The sequence below is a fragment of the Leptonychotes weddellii genome, chromosome 1 (genome assembly GCF_054177405.1).
Source record: "Leptonychotes weddellii isolate Sample4059 chromosome 1, ASM5417740v2, whole genome shotgun sequence".
Classification (NCBI taxonomy): Eukaryota; Metazoa; Chordata; class Mammalia; order Carnivora; family Phocidae; genus Leptonychotes; species Leptonychotes weddellii.
In genome coordinates, this window is record NC_138369.1 from 47,709,993 (window position 1) to 47,718,012 (window position 8,020).

The window sequence follows — 8,020 nt, forward strand, 5'->3', positions numbered from 1 at the left end:
TGGGCTCATTGAGAAGTTACGGGACACTTTATCAATGAGGGAGGTTGTCCCAAAACTCTGGTGTTGGGTTTCATGTGAGGGAATGGAGGTGAAGATGAAGGTTGCAGAGATAGCAGGGCCTCCTTATCTGACATATTTTCCCAGTGAGGTCAAATATCAGTGCCATGGCCATCTTCCCAGGCGGAAATAAACCATAGAACACCAGAACTGGAAGACCTTGGAGGCTTTGCAGAGGGAGAAAATGAGACCCAGCAAGAGGACAGGACTTGCCCAAGGTCCTACAGGGAGACAGCCTCAGAGACCCAGGTCTATAAGAAAAACAATGGCCCCTTTGCCCTCTACAAACAAGACCAGGCTTTAAGGTGGAGCAAATCTTTGAGGATGTGAATGTTTTGCTTTTCTGCCTTTAAAACATACAAAGGGGTGAGCAGGAAGTCAGAGATGATTTATTTCTGTAGAATCCCAGTCGAAACATGACTTTTTGTCAATATCAAATGTTTGTATTTTGAAAAATAACTTCACTCATTTTAAGTTTCAGGCTTTTTGTGTACACATGAAAAAGAAAATGACAATGATAGCTAATAGTTCCATTAGAAGAGGAACATTGTTGGGCACCTGACTGGCTCAACTGGTAGAACGTGTGACTCTCAATCTCAGGGTTGTGAGTTTGAGCCCCACATTGGGTGTAGAGGTTACTTAAAAAAAATAAAATCTTAAAAAAAAAAACCAAAAAACGTTGTGGACTATTAAATGATCATGGTTTTTAAAAAAATATTTATTTATTTATTTTGAGAGAGAGAGTGAGAGCGTGAGCAGGGGTGTGGGGCGGGTGTAGGGGCAGAGGGAGAGGGAGAGAATCTCCAGCAGACTCCATACTCAGTGTGGAGCTGGTGTGGGGCTCAACCTCACAACCCTGAGATCACGACCTGAGCAGAAACCAAGATTGGGACGCTCAACCTACTGAGCCACCCAGGTGCCCCAAATGATCATTGTTTTCTATAAATGGCATTACATGATTCAAATAGAAAAGTGCTTGGTTCCAATGATACTGGTTTTTAAAAATTCAATTCACTGAAGTTCGCGCAAAGGTACTATGTCTGACATTGTGAAGGCTATTGTAAATTCATTTTAAAGTTCAGCTCTAAAGAAAATGTCATTTCTTTTTCAGGTGATAATACATACAAAAATTTAATTGGAGCACAGCATCATGATAAAACAATGTTTTTATTAAATAAAAATAAGTAAAATAAAAAGCCTAAGGAAGAGGTGCCTGGGTAGCTCAGTCAATTAAGCATCTGCCTTCGGCTCAGGTCATGATCCTGGAGTCCTGGGATCGAGCCCTGAGTCGGGCTCCCTGCTCAGCCAGGAGCCTGCTTCTCCATCTCCCTCTGCCCCTCTCCCAGTTCATGTATGCTCTCTCTCTCTCTCAAATAAATAAAGAAAATCTTTAAAAAAAAAGCCTAAGGAAAAGTGTACTTAGAATTAATTGTGACACACACATACTTCATAGTTGTCCCTAAAACAAGCTATAATATTAAATATATGAAGGTGTGTATAACCCCATAGTTAGAATAACAAAACTATAAAATATTTTTTTTCTTTTTCTTTTCTCTTTTTTTTAATAAACCCTGTGTCACAGGCTGACTTTTTTTTTTTTTTTTAAGATTTTATTTCTCTGACAGAGAGAGAGCACAAGCAGAGGGAGAAGCAGGCTCCCCACTGAGCAGGAACCCCGATGTGGCGCTCAATCCCAGGACCCTGGGACCATGACCTGAGCCAAAGGCAGACGCTTAACCGACTGAGCCACTCGGGCGCCCCATCGGCTGACTTTCAATAGATCACAGTAACGGAGCTGCTCTGCTACGTATGGAATATAAAATATTTTCATGACAAACAAATGATTAAAAAAAAAAGAATCCCAGTTCACAACTCTAATTACTAGATAAGTTCCTTAATATATTCCCAAGGTCCACATGAGAACAATGATAAATCCACTTACTCATTGATTTACTCTATAAATGTTTATTGAGTGCAGCCTCATTCATTCCTTTAGCAGACTCGGCTCTAGAGGGCTCTGGAGGTGAACCAGACATCTAGCTTCCATTTTCATGGAACTCACATTCTAGTCCAGGGAGGAGAGGATGGGTAATAAACAAACCAGAATGTGGAATGTAGAGAATATAGAACTTAATGAATATAGAGAAAATAGAATATTGAATATAAAGAATATTAGATGGTGAGAAGTGTTTTGAAAAAAAACAAAGCAGATTAAAGGCATAGGAAGTTCTGAGGATGTGGGGTTGTCAAGGAAGGTGTAGTAGAAATTGTTCTCTTTCAAAGGGCATATTTTTTTTCTTTTCAAAGAAATCTGGCATTTGGGCAGAAATCTGAAGAAATAAAAGAACAAGCCTTGAAGTATCTGTGCGGAGCTGGTGTGGGGCTCAAGTATCTGTGGGGAGTCCTGCAGGAAGGAAAGAAATAGCGCAAAAACTCTGAAGCAGGAGTGAGAGTAGTATATTTAAAGACCATCAGGGAAACCAGTGGGGCTGGAGTCAAGGGAGAGGAGTGAAGAGGGATAGGAGGCAAGGAGAGCGAGATGGGGGCAGATCATGCAGGGCCATGTGCACTATTGGTAAGACTTTGGATTTATTCTGAGTAGATGGGAGTAGCTGGAGTTTTGTGAGCCAAGAACTGACATGACTGGACTCACCTTTTTAAAGGTCACTCAGGCTGCAGGGTTGAGAAAGGACTATAGGAAGGCAAGAGCAGGAGAAACTCTTATAGTGCTGATGGACTGGATGTAGGGAGGACCCCAAGGTTTTTGGCGTGAGCTAGTGGACAGGTGGGGCTTCCATTTGCTGAAGTGGAGAAAATACAGGAGAAGCAGGCTGGGGTGAAGAGAGAATTGGGAGTTTGGTTTGGACATGTTAAAGTTGACAAAATCTACAATTATCTAAGTGGAGATGGCAAGCAGGCAGCTGAACATGGAGTGTGGAGCCTAGGGAGGAGGCCCAAGATAGTGATAGTGATTTGGGAGTTATCAACTGACAAGAAGCATTTAAGACTTACAGGAGGCAGAATGAGATCACCAAGGGAATGAGTGTGGTCATCTGGAAGGGGAAGGAGTGCTTCAGGAAGCAGGGAGTCAACAGCATTGTCCACTGCTGCTGATCAATCAAGAAAGAATGAGGAGTGACCACTGACCATGGGATTTAGCAACCTGGGCAGTTTCAGTGAAGTAATGGGTATAAAAGCCTGATTTTGAGACCGGAAGGAGAGCAATTTGAGATAGGAGGTGAAAACAATTTTTTTTGCAGACTTTTTCTGTCAAGAGGAGCAGAGAAATGAGGCACTAGCTAGAGGGGGTTATACGGTCAATACAGAAGATACCTCTCAAATTTCCTGGAAATGCTGACCCAACCCCACCTCAATGTCCCTAAAGGCCAGGCCTCAGAGCTCTGTGTGCTCCTCGCAAGGCCCCCTCCCTCCTTCTGAATACTCAGAGCCTCATCACTGCCACCCATCTGCTTTGGAGACTTTCATGGCCTATCTCAATAGTTCTGTGCATTTTGTTTAAAAGAAAGATAGTCATCAGGGGTACCTGGGTGGCTCAGTCAGTTAGGTGTCCAACTCTGGATTTCTGCTCAGGTTGTGAGATTAAGCCCCATATCAGGCCTCGTGCTAGGTGTGGAGCCTGCTTAAGATTCTCTCTCTCTCCTTCTCCCTCTGCCCCTACCTCTTGCTTTCTCTCTAAAAAAAAAGAAAAAAAATATATTAATCAGATAAATACACCAATAAATATACTGAGACAATATAAGCAGAAAATGGAAAAGCAAAATGCCCTTTGAAAGAGAACAATGGAGAGAAATGGTTTATATTAGAGGTTTGAAGAAGGCATTTTTTTTTGAAAAGTGGCTTTAAAGCTAAAATCTGAAGGATGAGTAATGATTCACCAAATGGTAAATGATGGAAAGATCATTGCAGGTGGAAGAACATGTGCAAAGGCTCTGTGGCTTTCTCAGTCAGGAGGAAGAGACTAAGCTTTCTTGCGGGAAGGAGGACAGACATGGTGTGTCTTAACCTGGGTTCTCCAAGAAGCAGATCTTGAGCCAAGGATTTGAGTGCAAGTAGTTTATTTCATGTCAGGAAGCACTTGTAGGGGAGTAGGAACTGAGATAGAGAGGGAAGGAGCCAATAAAGTAGGTAATATCACACAAGTCACCATTGTAGGCAACTAGAGCTTAATTTCACTGGGAACTCTGGGAGCCAGCACAGAGTACAGTGATAACCTGATATCTTTAGTGATATCCTATCCAGGGAGGGGAGCAGCTGAGGGCTGCTGTTGGGGTAGGGTATTTATTAATACTCTGGTACTTCCCTGCAATGCTTATGGTTAGAGCAGGCTCCAACAGCCAGAGAAAGCCCCCAGGTAGAGATGCAGGTATTAGCAGATGGAAGTCAGGGCAGCTTGGGCTAAAATGGTAAGACCTGAAGAGGTATGGGTGGGGCACTGATGTCCTACATTAAGTTCCACTCCTTGTTGATAACCAATTCTTCTAGCTGGTTGCCAGTTATACTTTCTACAAAGAACACTAAAGGGTCTGTGGGACAAGCTACAGGCCCCACTGCTTCAATTGTCTCTAAGGTCATAATTGGTGTTCATCATCTCCTTGTATCACTACTCATTCCAGACAACCCTCACCCTTGAACAGCACTCCTGCATATTGAGGTTGCTAGTCTGGTGAAGTAACTGGACCCACATCCCTGGGAGGTCTGAGCCCCTGGTCACTATGCACTGGTCAAACTACAATTTTTTATAATTGTCCACACTGGTAGTCTCTGGGCAGACAAACACCAAGAGGAGCCCTAATGAATCCCCTGAGTTCTGGGCATATCATTCCCTGATCCTATTATCTATGAGCAGCTGTATCTCTTCATGATAATCAGGACCTGATATCCCTCCCAGTGTAGGAACTCCTTTCTTTGCCTCCTGTTGGCATGAGGAGCCTAAAATGCCATGGGGCAGCCATAGCTTTAGGTGTCCTTGGGAGAAGTACCTCCTCCCCATTCACCACCCAGCCATGGCCAGAAACAAGACTACTAGTCTAGCAGAGCCAAAAGTTACAGGGATTCCTGAAGTGAGTCATTGGACATGATGGTGACAAGGACCCTTCAACTTTTATTCCTTGGTTCCCATGTACTTTACCTGATGGGGCCCCAGCACCATATAATGACTGCTATTCCGAAGTACACATTGAATCTTTTTTTTTTTTTTAAGATTTATTTATTTATTTGAGAGAGAGAGAGAGTGTGTGTGCATGAGTGGGGGGAGGGGCAGTGGGAGAGAGAAAGGGGAAGCAGACCTCCCCCTGAGCAGGGAGCCCAATGTAGGGCTCGATCCCATGAACCTGAGATCATCACCTGAGCCGAAACCAAGAGTCAGATGCTTAACTGACTGAGCCACCCAGACACTCCTCAAAGTACACATTGACTCTTAAAAGACAGCACCCCAGAGTGAAAATGGCGGAGTAGGAAACTATAAAATCTCATTCCTACATAAAAGGAGGAAATAAAATGGCAAAAGTTGTGAGAATCAACTTTATTGGAACTTGAGAAACTAATGAAAAATTTACAGCAACCAGGAGAATGCTTAATTGAGGGGGAAAAAAAAAACCCCAACAGAATCTTGATAGTAGAGCTTTGGTGTAATTTGAAGACAACAGCCTACATTTCTGGTATAGGTGCAGAGTACATAAGGGAGCAGAATGGATCTAATTCTCAAAGAATCCTGGTTGTTTTGTCTATCTTGTTGCTACCTGAGAGACCAATCCAAAGGACTTGTCTTTATTTCAACTACTATTAAACTCTCAGGACTGAGGTGACTACCCAGGGGGAATTTGTCAAAAATATTTAAAGGCAAATGTATAACCTGCTGCCACTTGAGGCAAGGGATAATAGTTGGGACAAACTATAGACAAATCTAAAAGGTCTGAAGGAAAGTCTGAAGATTGAGACACTTTGGAGAATAGGGTTTTGAAAAGCTCCCACATATTGCTGGGAATCTAGAAGGCCATCTGCATGCCCAGGTCTGGGTACATGTTCAGGAAATATGTGAGAAAGCCCTAAGCTCTCACCTTTGGCTGACCTTGAGGCTCTCCATAACAGAAAGTGAAGACCAAGGCACAATAGTGAAATGCCTGGCTGAGTGTTGAAGGTAGGCCCAACACACACAGAGTCTATTTACATACACTAGGAGATTTTGTATTATTCCAGGCAAAAAATAGAAATCTGTATACTTTGTCATGTAGTCACCGAAATCTCTGTCAAATCACTAGTTTAGCACAAGCTTACAGAATAGAGATTTAAGTGGCTGTATACAAAAAGAATATAGACTTTACAAAATTAATTCAGAAAGGAGAACAAGCACACAAATAACAACTGCAACAAGCAGCAATGATAAACCCTAGAGAAGGAGGAGAATATGATTTCCAGGGTTGCCACATTATATTCAAACAAGAAAGTATGGCCCATACACAGGAAAAAAGAAATTAACAGAAATGTGCTCTGAGGAAGCCAAGACATTGTACTTACTGAAAAAAAAAATCTATAAATCAACTATTTAAAATATGTTCAAAGAGCGAAAGGAAACCATGAGAATGATGGGTCAAAAATTGAGAACATAAAAAAATCCCAACAAATAGAGAATATCAATACAAAGATAGAAATTATAAGAGGAACTAAAGAGAAATTCTAAAGCTGAGAAGTACAATAACTAAAATGAAAAATTCATGAAAGAGAATAAACAGAATATTTGAGCAGGCAGAAGAAAGAATCAGCAAACTTGAAAATAGGTTGAGATTTCCCAGTCTGAGGAGCAGAAACAAAAATAATAAACAAAAATGGACAGAGCCTAAGAGACCTGTGGTACAGCATTAAGTATACCAACATATGTACAATAGGGTCCCAGAAGGAGAGCAGAGAGAAAAGAGTGGAAAGAATACCTGAATAATAGCCAAAAACTTTGCAAATTTGATGAAAAACATGAATATACATATCCAAGAATCTCAATAAACCTCAAGATCCTCACTGAAACACATAATCAAACCACTGAAAGCCAAAGTAGAATCCTAAAAGTAGCAAGAGAAAGATGACTTATCACATACAAGGCATCCTTAGTAATATTAACTGCTAATTTCTCCTCAGAAATCATGTAGGCCAGAAGGTAGTGACATGACATACTCAAAGAACTGAAGGAATAAAATGGTTGACCAAGAATTCTATATCCAGAAACCTAACTTTCAAAAGTGAAAGAGAAATTAAGACTTTCTCAGATAAACAAAAACAGAGTTTACTGCTAATAGACCTACTCAACAAGAAATGCTAAAGGAGACCCATCAGGCTGAAATGAGAAAACACTAAATAGCAACTTACATCAACATGAAAAAATAAAGAACACTAGTAAAGGTAATTACATGGGTAAATATAAAAGTCAGTATTGAGGTATTTGTGGTTTGTAACTCCTTTTTTTTCCTATATAATTTAAAGAACTACATAAAACAACAATTATAAATATATCGATGGGCACACAATGTATGAAGATGTAATTTGAGACAATAACAACAGAAGTGGGGGGGGATAGAACTATGTAGGAGCAATGTTTGGTATGCTATTGAAATTAGTATTAACTTGAAATAGATTGTTATGAAATAGGATGTTAATTGTCATTCCCAGGCAACCACTAAGACAATAACTAAAAAATACATCTAGTAAGATAAACGAGAGAGAAATCAAAATGGTATACTAGAAAATATCTAACACAAAAGGCAGTAATGTAATGGAGGAATTGAGGAATAAAAAATATTGACATATAAAAAAAATAGCAAGATGGCAGAAGTAAGGCCATCCTTATCAGGAGTTATAATAAATGTAAGTGGTTTAAACTCTACAATTAAAAGACAGACTTCAGCAGAATGGATTTTTAAAAGTGGTCTAACTATATGCCATCTACAAAAGACCCACT